This window comes from Rattus norvegicus, chromosome 20, assembly GCF_021556685.1.
Source record: "Rattus norvegicus strain SHRSP/BbbUtx chromosome 20, alternate assembly SHRSP_T2T, whole genome shotgun sequence".
NCBI classification, from domain to species: Eukaryota; Metazoa; Chordata; class Mammalia; order Rodentia; family Muridae; genus Rattus; species Rattus norvegicus.
The window spans coordinates 14201704-14220756 of record NC_141553.1 but is presented as its reverse complement, the minus strand read 5'-3'; the positions used below and the strand labels follow the sequence as shown (position 1 = coordinate 14220756).

Here is a 19053-nt window from a genome sequence, read left to right as displayed (position 1 = left end):
GAAGACCTTAAAGGCCACTTCTGTAAGGTCCTTCAGTATTTTCTTTCTTTTTGTTTGTTTGCTTGTTTGTTTTTTTGAAACAGGGTTTCTTTGTGTAACCGTCCTGGCTGTCCTAGAACTCACTCTGTAGATCAGGCTACCCTTTGAACTCACAGAGAGCTGCCTGCTTCTGCCTCCTGAGTGCTGGGACTAAAGGCATGTGCCAGCCACGTCTTTGACTCTTTTTTATACTACCAGCTTGCCAACTGAAAGCCAGATGAAGGGGCTGGTCTGATTTCCCCACTGTCATTCAAGGTCAGATTGGTATATTTAGTTTCTGATAAGTGTTAGGTCCAAAGAGTCCCTCCTCCCCCCAAAGACTTCTATTTATCAGGAGACTCCTATAAATTACCAGGAACCTCCCTTAGTCCAACCCAAAGGTCACCCACCACAAGCAAGGACACTAGTTCCTGTTCAATCTGAGCAGCCCGTATTAGCTCAAAGACCACACCCTGCTGACTCTCCTACAATAAAACCTGCTTGCTTTCCCACCATTCTTCTCTCTCTGTCCCCTGGGAGATAATCCTCCACAGTTTGATTTCCCAATAAACCTTTCTTTCTACCCACGGAGAGGTCTAGTGTGTGCTTTCTCACGCACAATAGGTGAGAGAAATAGAAGGCTGGATTTTCATAGACTCCCTGGATAACTGCTTTGGCTTCCTCAAGATTGGCCACCCTAAAGGCTGCCACCTGCCTGCCTGCGTTAAGTGTCACCCCTTTTTGCTGCAAGGCAAACAACCACAAGGCCTTATTTGTGGAGCTCATCCGGATTGGATTGGACTTCAATGAAGATGGGTGTATGGAACTGACAGAGCACCCCACTGTATTATGAGGTCTATCCTGGGTACAAATCGTGTTGGCATGTGCCCGAGCTGTCCTCCAGATACACTCCCTGTCCTTGGGAGACACAGTAGAGGTCAGGGTGACATAAGTTCAGGTCTGGTTAGGTTTAAGGATTGGGTAATATATTCAAAATTGTGGTGATAGAAATTGGTGTTAGACAAGAAGCCCAAACATTTTTCTACTCGAGAGAGACTAGTGAGGGGTGGGGGGAGGGGACATGGGCACACATGGGGACCTCAGGTCCAGCAACCTTGTGGAGTGGAAGGGAATTCAAGTGAAGTGGTTATGGGGGGTGGTGAAGGGAGGGGTAGGGAAAGGTTTGGAAGAGGGAGAAGGTGGGTTAAAGACTGAAGCCAGACGCGGGGAGGATGGTCTGGCTGAATAGAGAGAGGAGAGGGCTGGAGATGTATCTTGATGGGTAAGAATTTTATTCAAAGGTACACTAAAATGGCATTTGTCATTAAAAAGACGTGAATGTCTAATAGGCTGACTTGCAAAACTAATAATGATTTAAAGCATACTGCCCGGGAAGGATTTAACAATCTACTATGAGAGAGTTCATTTAAAAAGTTAACTCTTGACCAGGAGGGATGGCTCAGTGGTTAAGAGCACTGACTGCTCTTCCAGAGGTTCTGAGTTCAATTCCCAGCAACCACACGGTGACTTATAACCATCTGTCATGGGATCCGATGCCCTCTTTTGGTGTGTCTGAAGAGAGTGACAGTGTATTCATATTCATAAAATTTAAAAGAGAGAAGAGGTGCTATGGCAGAGGAAGGATGTCACAGACCTTTGAACCTTTTTTTTTACAAATTCTAGGAATTATAGAAAATAGTTTGCAATGGAACCGGTTGTTACCCAAGGATAACCGCCACCCACCCTCCCCCAACAGGGAAAAGCAGTTTTACCTTGCACATTCATTTCAATATTTCCAATGTATGATTTTTGTCTGTTCCTTGAACTCTTTGAAGACTTATCAGTTTTGCCATTTAATGAATGGATTTAGCGAGTGAACGCTCTAATGTAGTACATTTGTACAAGGGTCGTGGTTTTACTTTCTGAAAACCATCCCTAAGTTTTGTAGTCCTGCAGTTGAAAACCACATCGGTAGCAGAGATATCCACCTCTGCCTCCTGAGTGCTGAGATTAAAAGCATGCACCACTATGCCCAGTGAGAGATAACTTCTTAAAAGAAAACATCGAAGAATAATGTTCTGGCTAGGTCTTGTCAATTTGATCTAAGTTACCGTTATTTGAGAAGAGGAAATTCAGTTGGGAAAATGTCTTTGTCAGATTGCCTATAGGCAAATCTACAGGGCATTTTCTTGATTAATGATTGATGTGGGAGGGGCCCGTCGCACGGGAAGTGGTGTGATGACTAGGGAGGTAGTCCTGGATGTTATAAGAAAGCAGGCTGAGCAAGGCATGAGGAGCAAACCAACGATCTGTTTCTCCAAAGCTTCTTCCTGCCTTCAGGTTCATCTGAGTTCTTGTCCCAACTTCTCTCAGTGATGTGCGTGTGACCTGGGAGTTGTAAACCAAATAAACCCTTTCCTCCCCAGGTTGCTTTGGGTCATGGTGCTTTAGTACAGCAATAGAACCATTAAATTTAAAAAGTAAAATAAAAACCACCAGGGAGTTACATAAACATATAGAACTTTTTACCTTTATAATGCTAGTAGAATCGTTCTCTTTAGTGGGTGGAGTGGGGACCCGTGCTGGGGTTATGAGGGGTGCCTGGCATATACATTTTTCTCAACTGCCGGGTTTACTAAGAGCTAAATACTCAGCACATTGTAAACCTACATTTCGACTAAGACAGATCTATTTGCCTACGGGGGAAAACCTGGAAGCAGGAACCCTACTTCCTAAGGAACATCTTCCACCACAATGACTGCATTTATAATAATTGGCCCCGCCGACTAGCACAGCGCGTGCGCGGCCCAGAACCCAGCGCGAAGAGAGGAGGCGTGACAGCTGGCGCCTGCGCAGTGGCAGGCCAGGGAGGCGACGGTCACAGCGCTTGCGCAGGGAGTAGAAGGGGGGCGGTGCCTGGACGGTCAGGGGTGGATAAGGGGCGGGCGGAGGGCGGGAGCCGTAAGGGAGACAGGGCGGGCCGAAGGAGTGGCGCTGTGGGGTTGGCTGTTGCCCTGAGGCCGGACTCAACGGACCGGGCCGCGCCACCGGGCGAGCTCGCCGCCCGGCCCCAGCCCGGAGCCAGCGAGTGAGCGAGGCGGTGCCGCGCGGTAAGAGCCGGGGCAGGGTCTTCTCCGCTTGTGCCGCGGGCACGTTCGTCTCCTCAGCGCCGCCCGCGCGGCCAGGCCCGGGCGGCCCCGCAGACCCTGGCAGCCCCGCGCCTGCGCTGTCCCCCCTCGTCACCCCCCCCAATCCCCAGCCATTCCGCGCCTGCGCCGTCTCCTGTCCCGGCGGACCTCACAGCTTGCCCCGCAGACCCCCCGGGCACCCAGGCTGTGGTGCTACCCGGCTAGCTCGGGGTCTCATCCCTGCGGAGAGGCTGGGTGCGACCCTCGTGCTTGCATTCCCTGTGGTGTCGGGAGAGACGGGGTATTCACCCTGGTCCCTAGCCCTGGGCTGGGACAGGTTGCCTCCCCAGCTGGTGGATTGAGGGTGGGGAGAGGAGGACCCCCGAAGGCTGCGTCCTGCTGTGTCCTGGCTGTTTGAAGCTGGCAGTGTTCTTTATTCTTGAGACTTGACTAATTATATCAGATTGGATGTGGATAATACAGTGTGTTGTTGAAGGAATGCTGCATTTTCAATAGTGGCTACATTTGTGTGTGTGTGTGTGTGTGTGTGTGTGTGTGTGTGTGTGTGTGTGTGTGTGTGTGTGTGTGTGTGTGTGTGTGTGTTTTGGTGGCGGCGGCGGTGGTGGTGGTGGTGGTGGAGATACCCCGGAGAACACTAGAAAATAAATCAGTTTCTGGGTGGGCTTAGCCACCTACAACCAGACGTAAATTTCCGTGATCATTCAAATGCAGCAACCTTGAGGTTTTTTTTTTTTTTTTTTTTTTTTCTTCATTTCCTTGAAGATAGGTCCTAAAGTGCGGCGGGGTGAGGGGGCACCTGATTAAGGGGAAATTTTACTGTCATAAAAGAAAATCATAATTTACTGTCATAAAAGAGAATCATAAGTTTTGGCCCACACCTGTAGTACTGGTACTCGGGAGGCCAAGGCAGGATGGACTCCAGTTGGGCTGCGGATCAAAATCAAACCAAAACAAAAGCCAGGAAGGCTTCTTGTCATTAAGGGGGCTGAATCTTGAGGTGAAATCAGCTGTGGGCTGCAGGCAACAGCAGTTCTATCTAAAGGTCTGGAGTGAGGTACCAGCGTTGTTGCATGGGCACCACAGGCACTGTTTGGTTTGGTCCTCTTTAACTACGTCAGGAATGGAAAGAGTTTGAAAAGCAATATGTCTGTGTTGAATTCGGTTACAGACTCTTTTTTTTTTCTTGTCCTTTCCTTGTACTGGGATAATATAAGCAAGTGATGATTGAAGTGTACTTGAGGATTGAGTCGTATATGAATAACTTCACTCTCGTCTTTGTAATTAAGGGCATGCAATATGGCTAGATAAATGTTTTATAGCTGAGCTATATCTATGCCCAGCTCCGCTAGCCTCTTAACCTTTCATTTGGAGATGGAGGTCAGACTAAGTTTCCCAAACTAGGTCTATTTCTCACTTCGTTGCCACGCAGGACTAGAACTTCAGTCCTGCTTTATTTAGCCTCTGGAGTAGCTAGAATTAATTACAGGCCTTCACCACCCTACTGACCTAACCTCACCATTTCTATAAGGGGTGTGAACGTCAAAGATTTTAGCTCTCTCCAGAGAGCCTCAGATGTCCTGTGTAACGTTTGATAATTGTAATTTTTTCTTAATTAAAAAGATTAAAAATTGTTTGTTTTGTAAAATATTCAAACCAATATAGAAGGGGATATGGAAAAAAAAAGAGTGGTCTCCTTACAATTTTTTCCTATTGAGAAAGCTGATGCCCCCTCTCTTTTATCCCCCATTAAAAATGTTTCATTTTCCCTTTGGATCTAGTGTACACCAAACAGTGTTCTAACCTTTCAAAGTTTTAGGAAGCTTGAGAATGCTTTGTATGTTTGCCTGTGTATATCCCAGATATGTAGGCATCTCCTTGACATTTTCATTAAGAAAGCGATTTTTGTACCATAGAAAAGTTGTACGATGGTGTCTTTGTAACAGTCAAAATATTAGTGTCAGACGCAGAGCGGAGAGTAATTATGGTTGAAGTGAAATTTGCTCAGGGTCTGTACCTACATCTTGTCTTCTTGACGACATGTGACTTGTGAAGCAGAAGTTCGCTTTCTAACTGACTTGACATTAACTCATTTGATCAGATGACTCGGGTCAAAATCCCTATGAGGGCTGGGTTTTCTCATATACAAGACTTGCTGAGTAACCGTATGTCTATTTAAATCACATGTCTAGCTTGCACAAAGTGTTATGGCGGCCATGCCACCTTGACAGAGGAATGATGGCGCAGCATCAAGGGATTGAGAGATTTTTCTTTTCTTTTTGGCTTCATGGCTTTGGGCAAGTAAGCTTTTCTGGGTCTTTGTTTCTCCATTCTGTGTGCATGCACACGAGGAGCTTCAGGAGCAATTTTAATATTAAAGAATCCTATGTACAGTTTTCAGCCAATGATATTGTAGCCTCCTCAAAAATTTGGGTGATGAGCCAGGCTTGTGTAGTATGTCTGAGGTGAATGAATCTGAGATACCCTGGGATGAAGGAGTATTGAGTAGGTGTTTATGTCATAAGAACAACAAGGACAATGTTGGGAGGACTGACGACACTGAATGTATTCAATGTAAAGGACCATCATTTCTAAAGAACAAAGTAAAACAAAACCCACCCAGTTCTTGGTGATAGGGGCTGGAGAGTTGACTCAGCAGCTAAGAGCATTTGTTGCTCTTACAAAGGACCTGGGTTTGGTTCCCAGCAGCCACACACACACCTCACAACCATCGGAAACTACAGACACAGGGGACCCAGCACCTTCCATGGGCACCAGGCATGCCTGTAGTGCACATACATATTTGTGCAAGACACTCATACACATAAAGAAGTCGTAAAAAGTCTTGAATTTCAGCATCTAGTTGGACATGGTTTTTACAAGCTTGAAGTTTCAGTTGTATTGGAGGCTGAGAGAGGTTGCTTGCGTCTAGTACTTTGAGGCCAGTCTGAGCAGTATAGGTAGGCAGGCCCTATTAAGAAAAGATTAAGCATCATTTATGATGCTGATCCCAAACGACTGTTATGGTACTTGTCAATGCTAAATACAAGAGAGCACACTTGCTGTGAGTCTAGAAGTAAAGAGCCTACAGTCTTGTTTTGTTGTTACTGTTAGTGAGGTTAAGGAAAAAGCCTGGGCTGTTGCTTTTAAAAAAGATTCAAACACAGCTGTCTGGCTTGGTGGCACATGGGGTTCCAGGACAGCCAAGACTACATAGAGAGACCCTGTCTCAAAAGCCAGAAAGAAAGAAAGAAAGAAAGAAAGAAAGAAAGAAAGAAAGAAAGAAAGATTGATTTTGTGTTTGTTTTGTTATTGTTGTTTGCTTGTTTTTGAGACGGGATCTTTTGTTGTTCAGGCTGTCCTTGAACCCACTGGGTAGCCAGTGATGACCTCAAACTTTTGATTCTTCTGCCTCCACCTCTCCAATGCTGGAATTGTAGGTGTGGCACCATGTCCAGGTTTATGCAGTACTGGGAATTGAGTGAAGGGATCTGTATATATGACTTGGGTGACTTACCACAAATAATGTAAAAAGCCATTAAAACTGATACAAAGCGTTCCCTGCCTTGGTTAGCCTTAAAGTGTGGTTCTTGGGCAGAGTGTGTGGTGGGTGAGTAAAGAAAACTTGATGCCCAAGTGCGAGGACTGGTGTTTGGATCCCTGGGATTCTCACAAAGCTGACATTGGTGGTACACACCTGTAATTGCTCTGCTGTACTGGGGAGTTCTGAGAAGACAGGAGGATGCCTAGAAGCTTACTGGCCTTGTAGTACTCAGTAGCAAACAGGAGACCCTATCTCAAGATGGAAGGACTGGTACCCAAGTAGTCTTCAGGCCTTCACATATGCTGTGCGGCACATGCCGTCTGTGCTCAGAATGTACACATACATACTATAATGTTCACAAAGATCAGTATGTGTATTTCATACATGATATAAAATATCAGGAGTCTTTTATGTGTGTGCCTGCCTGTTCATATGTGTCATGTGCACAAAGTGCCCACTAGTAGAGGTTGACAGGTCTTCTGGGATTGTCTTCATGTGCCAACAGAGCAGTACTAAAGGAAATCCCTGTCGGAATTGTTAGTGCTGGATAGACTAGCTGCAAAGTTAGAAAGAAAACTCCCAGTAGCTTTTTGTTTTTTGGTCTTTTTCTTTCTTTCTATTTTTAGTTGATTGATCTGAAACAACCTCGTGGTCTCGGGGATGTAGCTCAGTGTTCAACATCCCTAGTAATCCGGGAAGGGAAGCGCAAATTTAAAGTTCATTGAGATACTGTCATTCTTGCCACTGGCTGTTGAGAAATCTGATAAGGACTTTTGGCATGGATATGGGGAAGAGGAACTCTTAGTCAGTGCTGGTGGGAGTGCAAATCATTGTAGCCATTGTGGTAGTTAGTTTGGGGATTTACCTAAAGATAGTCTATCAGAGATATTTGCACACTCATGTTGATTGCTGCTTCATTCACAAGAGCAAGAAAATAGAAACAGCCTAAATATCTAGTCATGATGATTGGATAATAAAAATATAGTTCATGCATACGATGGATATTATTCAGCTGTAAATAAAAATGAAATCCTGACTTTGTAGGAAGGCTAATGAACCAGGAAAGCATTCTAAATGAAAAGACCAAACCACATGTTCCTCCTCATATGCAGATCCTAGCCGATGGTATGTTCATGTGTGTGCATAAAAGGTCCAAGTGTGGATTAAATCCAAAAGTTAAGAAGGGAGACTATTAGTTGATGAGGATGATGAGCAAAAGGAGGAGAGAGGACAGCCAACTATTCTCTAGTTTCAGCCTGTCATAGGTGTGTGTGACTCTGCCTTCTGTGTATTGAAGTGGCAGTCTGTCATTCCAAAATATCTAATACATTATTCTTTTGAGGCATCAATTGTGATTTCTTTTTAATTCCATTAATTATCACAATAGGACATGATTAGTTGCTAAGTTCATTGGGCTCATTGACCAACTTAGAAAAAAATGATTAAAACATTTTTTTCTTTGTACTAGAGGGAAGGGCTCTGTAACTGGACATTTTTCTGTCTTTTTTCCTTGTGTTTAAAACTATTAAATCATGCTATTTCAATGTTATTTAATATGTAAACTGTAGTGTATTTATAAAGTATGGTTGTATGAAAACTTAAGCTTGAGCCCATAGCTTAGAGGTAGAATGCTTTCCTAGTGTGTACAGGGTCCTGGGTTCAATCCCCAGCAACATAAAAATAAGTAACTAGGGCTTAAAGAATTGAAGGGTGGGAGCACTGAGGAGGGAGGCAGCTTTGATCTGTAGCAAATATAGATGCCTTTAATGTTCATGAAGCTCTTACAATTCATGGGAGTCTATTCTGCACGCATCCTTCAGAAAATCCAGTTATAAGAGCATACTGTTTAAAAACACACTGTATAGGGGAAAAGTGAAAAAAAATGGTGGAGGATCAAAATGTATCAAAAGGTCTATTTTGAAAGTCTTAAAATTGATGTAATCCCAGTCCTGGCATTGTGTGGTGTGCAACCGTAATACCAGCACCGGGGAGTAGGAGATGGACAGTCCTCCTCAGAGCCAAGGGAGCTTACAGCCAGCCTGGGGCTACATGAGACTTTGTCTTAAATGACTCAGTTAAGAAGTAAAATTCGGGCTGGAGAGGTAACTCAGTGGTTAAGAGCACTGACTGCTCTTCCAGAGGTCCTGAGTTCAAATCCCAGCAATCACATGGTGGCTCACAACCATCTGTAACAGGATCCGATGCCCTCTTCTGGTGTGTCTAAAGATAGCTACAGTGTACTCATATAAATAAAATAAATAAATCTTAAAAAAAAAAAGAAATAAAATTTGGGTCTGGCAAGATGGCCTAGTGCTTATGAGCACTTGTTCTTCCAGAGGATGGGGGTTGTACATGAGGTGGCCTTTAAGAGAGGGAAGGAAATTTCAGCTTTTTTTTTTTTTTTTTTGGTTCTTTTTTTCCCCCGAACCCAGGGCCTTGCGCTTCCTAGGCAAGCGCTCTACCACTGAGCTAAATCCCCAACCCCAAAATTTCAGCTTTTAGGAATAGCTGTGACATTCCTCTGTTTCGGGAAAGGCATATGACAGTGGGCGTCAACAAGCGTCCTTCATGAAGGGTCAGGGAGTGAATGTTCAGTCATTATAAACTGTACAGTCAGTTTTGTGGTTAGTCACCTTGCACTGTAGTTCAAAATAGCCTTACACATTATGTGACTGAGTATAACTGCATTTCAGTAAACGTTGGATTTTACAGTTTTCCATGCCATGGAATAGTCAAGATTTTCTTTCCGTCTTAAGGTTTTGTTGCTCTGAAGGGACAACATGACTAAGATAACTCTTATAAAGGAAAGCATTTAGTTGGGACTGACTTACAGGTTCAGAGGTTCAGTCTGTTATCATCATGATGGGAAATGTGGCAGCGTCCAGACAGCCGTGATGGTGGAAGAGCTCTGAGCTCTCTATCTTGATCCAAAGGAGATGACTGTCTTCTGCAGACAGCCAGGAGGCTCTGAATCACACTGGCCAGACTTGATCATATGTGTGAGACATCAAAGCCATGCCTCCACAGTGACATACTTTTTCTAACAAGGCCACATCTTCTAATAGTGCCACTTCCTATGGGCCAAGTATGTTCAAACCACCATATTTTCTAGTCCTTCAGTAACATAATTTGAGTTTGTGATGGTCTGGATTTGTCCTGCTCTTAGACATACTTAAACATTTTAAGTTCCTGGCTGTTCATTGATGTGTATGGAATTGTAATTGATTCTTGCACACCAGTCTTGTACTCTGAGATCTGCTGTTCTTAGATTATCCAGTAGCATTTGCAGATTCTATTGACTATTCTGTTCAGTGTGTCTGTAAAAACAAAAGTCAGTTTCTTCTTCCTCAATTGGAATATTGTTTAGTTTTGTGCTTGCTTTTTTAAAAAAGATTTATTTGCTTATTTTGTTTGTTTGTTTAAAGATTTATTTATTTTATGTATGTGAATACACTCTGTCTTCAGACACACCAGAAGAGAGCATTGGATCCCCTCACAGATGGTTGTGAGCCACCATGTGGTTGCTGGGAATTGAACTTAGGACCTCTGGAACAGCAGTCAGTGCTCTTAACCGCTGAGCCGTCTCTCTAGCCCTTGATTTTTTTTTCCCCCTCTTCTGGCTAGTACACAAATGTGGGGAAGAATGGGCTTACTCTCTTTTCTTTCCTCACATGGAGGGCCCCAGATCTTCTGGAACTAGATTTACAGACAGTTATGAGCACCCATGTGCTTGCTGGGAATTGGACCCAGGTCCTCTGGAAGAGCAGCTAGAGCTCTGAACTGCTGAGCCATCTCTGCAGCCCTTCACATGGTTTATATGTGGATAAAATACAGCATGACATTAAGCATGGCATTCAGCATGACATTAAGTATAGGCATGTTCTAGAATCAATATGTCAAGTTAAGGAGATTCTGTTACAGTTTTCTTAGGCTTTTTCGCTTTATTAAATCAACAATGAAATTTAGACTTTTGGTGATTCTGTTTCTGCTGAACTAATCTTACAGCCTTTCTTACTTTGTAAAATTGTATTACATTGAGTTTGAATGTTAAATTTTGTTTTGTGGGTTAAGTGACATTTGTTCTTTTAAACATTAATTGGTGTGTATATGTATATGTGTAATGCAAGGTTTGTATATGTGCATGTATGTGCATATGTGTGTGAATATGCCTGCATGTGCATGTGTGTACACATGAATATGTTTGCATGTGTTTATATGAGAGGGAGGGAGGGAGAGAGGAAGAGAGAGAGAGAGGGAGAGGGAGGGAGAGAGGAAGAGAGGGGGGGGGAGGCACGCCACAGCACACTTGTGTCGGAGGATAACTTATAGGAATTGGTTCAGGTCATCAGGCTTGGCAGCAAGTTCCTTAACGCAGCTTACTGGGCTTACTGGCCCTAATATACTCAAAGGCTTTTATGGTTTTTTGATATTTCAAGACAGGGTTTCTCTTTGTAGGCCTGGCTGTCCTGGAATCCACTCTGTAGACCAAGCTGGGCTTGAACTCGGAGATCTGCCTGCCTCTGCCTCCCGAGTGTTGGGATTAATGGTGTATGAATAGGTCACCCTGCCTGGCCCCAATATTCATTCTTGATGTTTAATTTCTGTTTTGGTTTGTTGGGTTAAATTTGCTGTCCCCCACATCCCCCTTGTGTTGCTGTGACTTAAACCCAGGATCTCACATGCTAGGCAAACCCTGTATAATACTCTCAAGTCATAGTTTTCTGAAATTTTATTTAGAATTTATAAATTCATTTCCTTAAGTGATATTGATCAGTGGGTTTCTTTTTCTCTATTTATTTCCATTTCTTTTGGTAATGCCTTTGCCAACAAGCTCAATTGATAAAGTGAACTGTGAAATACTTTGTAGATTTCTTGAAGAACATTATGGTTTGAATGTGTTTCCCCAAGAAGAGTGGCTTGGAAACTTAGTCCCCAGTCTTACAGGGTTAGGAGGTGAGGTGTAGTTAGTGCTTGAGTCATGAAGGTTCACTCCCCCAAATGGATTAAATGACAGTTACAGAAGGCTTGAGGCTGTGCATTCAGAGCGTGTGTTCTTTCACATGTCTGCCTTACACTATCTACCCTGTGTGATCAACAGAAGGCTTCTCAGCTGTGTGCCAAACACATTCTGTTGGCGTTCTGTGCAGGCGAAGTTTTCCTGTTAGAGCAGCTCAGAACAAAGTAGTTGTAGGAAATTGTTAGCAAGAAGTTGGGCCATTTCTATTGTAAATACCTGGCAGTATATATGTAGTTTGGAAACTGAGTGGAGGCTAGGTGAATTTAGAGGCACAATCCAGGGAAAAAAATCTACATTTCTGTTATCGGAACATCCCAGGCACTGAGCTACACTAGGACCTGGTTAAGTGGTTGTCGCAGACTAGCACAGGCAAGGGCGTTTAATGAGGTTTAAGGTGGGGCTAAGGGCTACGCTACTGGAAACCTGGGCAAAGGCACTGTAGATCCCAGCTACAAACATGGTAGTGATGCAGAACTGAAGAATGTGTCAGATGAGGAGGCAGGGTGCAGGACGACCTCAGTGGGGGCTTGCTTACAGTGAAATGGAAGAGAAATGACAAAGGAGACTTAACAAGAGGAGAATGAGGAGGTTGGAAGGCTTTACAGACTGGCCTTTACAGAGGTCTGGAGCTGGATGTTAGTGGTGTGTGTTTGGAACCCCAGTACTCATGTGGTTGAACCTGGATTACTAGTGACACCATCCCTTAAAGAGCCAAGGTAAAGCCAGGTGCTCACAGGTATGACTGCAGCACTTTGGAGACCGAGGCAGGACAGTTCCTGTGTGTTCAAGGCCATTTCTGAGCTATGTAGTGAGTTCCAGACTAGCATGGGCTATACAGAGTAGAACCCCATCTCAGCAAACCAACCAGCAATTCAAACAATGACAGACAACAAAACTCTAACAGGTGAAAGTGTGTTAGAGAATGAATACTGGGGGTATGACCCAGGGAACACTTGCTAAAAAGATTAATACAGTTTGGAGAAAGTAGGTTGTATTTGTAGAAAACACGGAAGACCCTGAAGTCATCTGAGAAACTTTGAGACAGAGTCTGTGAGGACTGTGTTTGCCAGGGAGGCTCTGTGGACTGCATTTGCTATTGTGTGCTGCCTTGGACTCTGTTCCCTGGGTGGCAGTGCAGTGTCTTGTTGTACAGTGCTCCTTTGCCCCAACTGTGACATAAGCAGGTTTACATGCAGCTCAGGTGGCTCTCTGGAAGGAGGAGCCAGTAAGCAAGCCTTGGTGCTACCTGAAGGTGTAATTGCAGATGATGGGCACACTTGGTGCACAGGCTGGGGGCATCAAAGCCTTCGTTAGATTAATTTGAAGGATGTATCAGACACCCTTGGGAGCCTAGGCAAGAATTCGTTCTTGAGTCTGTCCACCACAGAGAGCCTTCTGTAATAATGACACTATCAGTGGAATTATGGTGTGAGGATGCAGGGGAGTCTCCAGCACTCTAGAACTCATTAGAGAGCAGCCACAAGGCCATTACCCAGCAGAGCTTTAGGGGCAGTGCTCTAGAAGACCCTGTCTGTCCAGAAGGTGGGGTTAGGAGCCAGGACATTACTGGGGACCTTAAGTAGTACTTTCCCTGTAACTTTTGAACTTGATGGGATCAGCTGCCCTACTTCTCAAACCTAGCCTCCTTTAGGGAATGAAAATACCTCTTCTATCGTTATCCTACCATTGTATCTCTTCCCTATTTTCTGTTTTGAGAAGTCTCACTATGTTGGCTGTATAGCCCCAGGTGGCTTTAAAATCATCCCCCTGCCTCAGCTTCCTGGATGCTGGGATTAGAGGTATGTGCTGCAATGCCCAGAGTCAGTGAAATGTTTTTTTCTGATTTTAGCTGTCTTTACATTTCATTCTAGAATTGGAAAACAGATTCCATAGAATATAGGAAGTGGTCCCAGGTAGGGTAAACTTAAATCATACATTGGATTTCTTTAAAAAGTACTGACCATCTGGGTTATCTACTTTGTTCCCTGAGGCCATCTCTTCTTTAAGGAGCTTTTGCGTTCTGTGCTTCAAGAGATTTGTTTCATCTAAACTTGAACTTGTTGACTTAAAGTGAGTGTTAGGCACTGTATTTCTTGGCTTTTGCAGTGAGCCTTTCTTTGATTTGCTTACCTTGAATTTTATTGCTTTTCTTTAATATTGTCAAATTGGTTTATTTATGGTGTGTGTGTGTGTGTGTGTGTGTGTGTGTGTGTGTGCGTGCCCACGCGTGTGTGTGCATGTGTGTGTGCATGTGCTATCTTAAAGAAGCAGTAGTTCACAAAAGGCCAAGAGATCTCTGTCAGTCAAAGGCCAATGGCGTGAGTCAATAAGGGTGAGGTGGGTAAATAAATGAGAGGAGAATGGGACAGAGAGACAGACAGACGCCAGGACATCCAGAGAAAGGTAAGTATGAGAAATGACCCACAAGTGTAGGCTGTGCTGAGAGACAGGCAGCAGTAAATGCTGTGGTAGCCAGGAGCAGGAGGGGCAGGTGCTTGGGATGAAGCAACAGTGATTTTAGTCATCTGGAGAACTCCCAACGCTTGTCTGTGTGAGTGAGTGAGTGAGTGAGTGAGTGAGTGAGTGTGTGTGTGTGTGTGGGGGGGGGGCTGTGCATGTTTCTAGTACCATAGGGAAATGAAGGAATTAGGGGTGAGCTTAGAACAAAGGAGAGTTGCCTCACTGTTTGGGATGGGTATAGTAAGGTTTATCACGTTACCATGTAGAGCTGTCTGTCTCTTGTTAGTTCACGCAGGTTTAGTGTGGTCTTTGTAGATTCTGTCATTTTGCTTTCTAAATATCCAGCTTGCTGCTGTTTCATATTCTCTATCCTGCTATTGAGATATGAGCAGTTACAGAGTGAGTTAGTGATGCCTTATGACAGGTCACCAGGTAGTAGAATGACTCACTAAGAGTCAGGCTTTGATTCTGACTGCGTATCTCATTTCAGCAGTGCCTCAGGCTCTTCAGATCATAGCTTTGACTTCTGTTCCTCAGGTTCCTGGTTATGATTTTTATATACTTGCTGCGTGGTGTCTTTCCTGCTCTGTTTGCTTCCTTTATAAGGCCTGTGCATTGTAGGAGAGTTCTGTGGGAGGAACCTACACATCACTGGTCAGCCGTTTCAAATCCACCAGCAGGGATTCCCCCAAGCACCTTAAGCTCAAGTCTGTTTCTCTTAATGTAACCTAGCCAGTCTGTTGTCGTGCAGCCTGGCTCACACAGTGACTTCCAGTTGTCATATTAGTCCCCCAGCCTCAGTGGCCCTCATCTTCAGCAGCCAGTCTCAAAAGGCCAGTCCCACATCCCATTCCATGCCACCCTACACAACTGTGTGAAGTACAACACAAAGGACTCAGTTTTTCAAGTTTACTGTCTCCCCTCCTCATGAACCCCAGATATTTGGGTTTCAGTTTTAGCACTAACCTCCATCCAGGTGGCAGTTCTGTGTACCACTGTGCCTGGGTTGGTTTAGACACAAATGTACACATATGTAAATTGATGTTTTTAATTAAAGGTGGCTCGAGTTTTTATAAATGCTGTACTGTGTAAATTTTTAACTCCTTGCCAAAAGTTTGAGGGGTCTTGAATACAGATTTTCTTTTTTGAAGTGTTAAGAAACCTTGGCAGAGGTGGAAATGGCCAGAGGAGACTCACAGTTTCTTGCGTTCTGGCAGTTTTAACTTTGGGAACCAATTTATTTTGGACTAAATCTGCAAAAATAATTTGTGTACTATAGCCAGAAATTCCTTTAGACGATTTCTTTCCAGTCTTGTCACTTGTCTGGAATGCTAAGTATTATCAGCAGTTTAACGGTCTCCTCAGCAGTGTGCCTTAAAACAGAGAGGGCTAGGTGTGATTTTACTTCTGTTGCTCTTTTAAAAGCATAATGGAAGGAAGGAGGACATGTAGTTGTAGGTTTGAAAAATCCAGGTTGTTTCTACTTTTTTCTCATATTTCTTTGTGTTAAATCTTAGAGAGAAAACCCATTGTGAGTGAGTGCTCCAGTGCTAAAAACAACAGAAAAGAGTTGTGTTTAATGATCTTTTGAAAACTAACTCACTCCTTCTGGCCTCTGCTTAGTTATGACTTAATGGAAAGAGCTGACTTTGAGTAGACCAGTTGCTGCGTCTATAGCCTCTGTGTCTGCCTCCTCTCCAGCGCAGAGAGGGCTTCTGTGACTAAATGTGCTAGCACTTGTACAGCATAGATCTTGCCCTGTCTGTGTATCTGTCTGTCTCTGTGTGTGTTTGTCTATTTTAAGGGACAATAGCACAATCTAGCTGGCTGTGACTTTGTAAAAAACTGCTCTTTAGCTTTTCTTTCCCACTGAGCCTGGATCCAGCTGCAGTCAGATTTGCACTTGTCCTTCCCCGGAGCTAGCTTGACCCTGTTCACCGTCCATCACCCCCTGACCCTGACTGAGGGCCTTGGGCACAGTTGATGAGTGTGCCTTCACCTTCAGACTCCCTTTACTCTGTGGCCAGGCAGAAAGCATAGAGCTGTGAGGGGAAGAGAATCTCATGAAGGTCATTTGTATAAACGTACAAAACATGTAAATTACATGTTAAATGCATATATGTTAGTAATAATTGCCCCAATTTTAGATGTAGAATAAAATCTGGTCTTAAAAATTAAAGAAAATTGTTAAAGTAAAAATAAGCATTTAAAACTGGTCCTTCTTGGGTCAGGAAGTATTGATGTTCCTGAGTCAGGGTTAGACTTTGCCTGTGGGTTTGGACAAAGAAGGAAAATCATAGCCTGAAGTGTTTTACCCCTGTTTATCTCTCCTTTTTGTTTCAGGCACCCTGGCAACATGCCAATTGCATGTATGTAGATTTCTGATATGACAGGGAGAACTTGGCCTTCCCTCTGAGGAATCCTTGACATTACCTGGAGTCATATTTCACATCTACTTTTAAAGTGGCTACTTTAAATGTACTATCTGTATGTATAAGCACTCTCTGTCTGTCTGTCTGTCTGTCTGTCTGTCTGTCTGTGTGTGTCTCAGATTTATTTACTTCATGTATGTGGATACACTATTGCTGTCTTCAGACACACCAGAAGAGGGCATTGGATCCCCATTATAGATGGTTATGAGCCACCATGTGGGTGCTGGGAATTGAACTCAGGACCTCTGGAAGAGCAGTCAGTGCTCTTAACTGCTGAGTCATCTTTCCAGCTCCAGACCTGGTCTCTTGAGTATCATTTCTGTGGACTGCTTACCACACATCTGCAGCATTTCCTGGTTTGTAATTTTCAGTGGGAAAGAACTAGAAGCTAATGTTTGTTGACGTCTACATGCTGTAGTATGTAATTTGATGTAAGTAAGAAGTAAAACAGCCTTTAGTCATTCCTTGTAAAGAAAGCAATCTTGACCAGGCATACTGACACACTCCTTTAATCCCAGCACTTAGGAACAGAAACTGGTAGATTCAAAGCCAGCCTGAATGGCATAGGGGCTCCTTAGTGAGACCCTGTCACAAAGGGAATGGGGCTGGGGGGAAGGGGCAGGAGAAGGAAGAGAAGGGGGGGGGGAGGAGGAGGAGGAGGAAGAGGAGGAGGAGGAAGAGGAAGAAGAGGAGGAGGAAGAGGAAGAGGAGAAGGAGGTGGTGAAGAAGATTCTCTTACAAAGTAACTTTTCAGTTGTTGCCTTTAAAAAAGTTATTTTTGTTTTATGTGTTTGGGGGCTTTGTTTTTGTGTATATCTGTGCACCACCCTTGTGCCTGGTGCCTTTAAAGACCAGATTCCCTGTCATATTCCCTGGGACTGTGGTCACAGATGGTTGTGGGCTACCATGTGGATGCTGGGAACTGAACCTGCGTCCTCTGGAAGAGCATCTCATACTCTTAACCGCCCAGTTGTCTCTCTAGCTCCAAGATGCTGCCTTTTACTTACTTATTTATTTATTTACGTAATTATTTTTGAGGCAGTTTCATGAAGGCCATGCTGGTCTCACACAAGCTCTGAAGTTGAAGGTGACCATGAACTGATTTTCCTGCCTCTGTCTCCCAGGTGTTGGGTTTCAGGAATCTACCACTACTCCGGACTGTCTTTAATTTAGTCAGGCTTTAGTCAGATTCAGGATATGCAGGATGTTCTGTAAATGTCAACAGCTTCCGTCTATCAGATCTTCATTGTGGGCTGCTTCCCTGATAAGTATGCTAGGTTTCTTCTCATTTAATCATCTCAGTGTCCTTATGCAGTCCATACTGTTGCCAACCCCATTTGTGAATGAGGAAACTCTTGAGGAAAGAGTTGAGTGACCAGTCCCTGGGCACAGATTTGATCTCAAGTAGTTACTAGGTTTTTTTTTTTTTTTTTTTTTAAATGTTATTTATTTAATTTTTTAGATTTATTTATTTATTATATATAAGTACACTGTAGCTGTCTTCAGATACACCAGAAGAGGGCATCAGATCTCTTTACAGATGGTTGTGAGCCACCATGTGGTTGCTGGGAATTGAACTCATGACCTCTGGAAGAGCAGTCGGGCGCTCTTAACCGCTGAGCCATCTCTCCAGCCCAGTTACTAGGTTTAAAACTAGACATGGAGGATTTTATTTTTTAAATCTTCATGGAAGATCTTAAGATAGCAGTTAAATTAAATGCTTTAAAATAGCAGTGTATTTCTTTTGCAGAGGTAAAAAAGAATTATAACAGTGGAGGTTACAGGTGAAAGGAAAAGATAAAATCCTGCTGTGACTTAGAAAGTAGGGTTTGAATGTTTCTGTAGTCTCGAGAAAGTGCCTGTCCCGTCACTGATGGGCTGATGGCACCTGCCAACCAGGGACTGGCCTCAGAGCCCTCTTGGTCTCCAGGGCTCTCAGTGTCCTGGATTCAGAGTGGGTTCTCTTTGATGCAGCGTGACAGGTGAGATACATTCATAGGGTCCCATTGCATCACTTCTAAAATGTGATTGGTGCATCTTTTATGGGTGGATGATTGGAGAGGGTGGGGCTTCTGAGTCCTGGAAATAAATTGTTTTCTCTAACCTTGGTTTGTCACAACATCCATCTAACCTTTGGACCCTGGTGAAGTAACTTCTACAACTAGGATATAAATACTTTTTCCCTCTTATTGGTCTTTAAACTAGGCTTTATTAATTCTTGTTTATAAGAGAAGAATTTATAAAGGTAAGTGATTTGCCCTAACAACTTATGGCAAATCTTGAACCCCGGTCTCCTGATACTATCTTATTTATTAAAACACTATTACTACATTTAGTATGTTTTTGTGTGTCTGCGTGTGTGTGCACACTCTCATACACATATGGGCATGCCATAGTGTGCATGGGAAAGTCAGCGGATAACATATGGGAGTTGGT

The 19053-nt window shown here is 43.8% G+C and overlaps 1 protein-coding gene across 2 annotated transcripts in view; it reads left to right on the top strand.

The window, feature by feature from the left end:
* The first annotated feature begins 2981 nt into the window (after window positions 1–2981).
* Window positions 2982–19053, top strand: part of Specc1l (sperm antigen with calponin homology and coiled-coil domains 1-like) — a 105679-nt gene continuing 89607 nt past the window's right edge. The window contains exon 1 of one of the 2 annotated variants that reach the window (NM_001039455.2): window positions 2982–3128. The gene's annotated coding sequence lies outside the window, so the exon portion shown is untranslated. Of the gene's footprint in view, window positions 3129–3279; window positions 3402–19053 lie in introns of those variants that run through there. The other variant, XM_087597685.1, reaches the window with a different exon arrangement.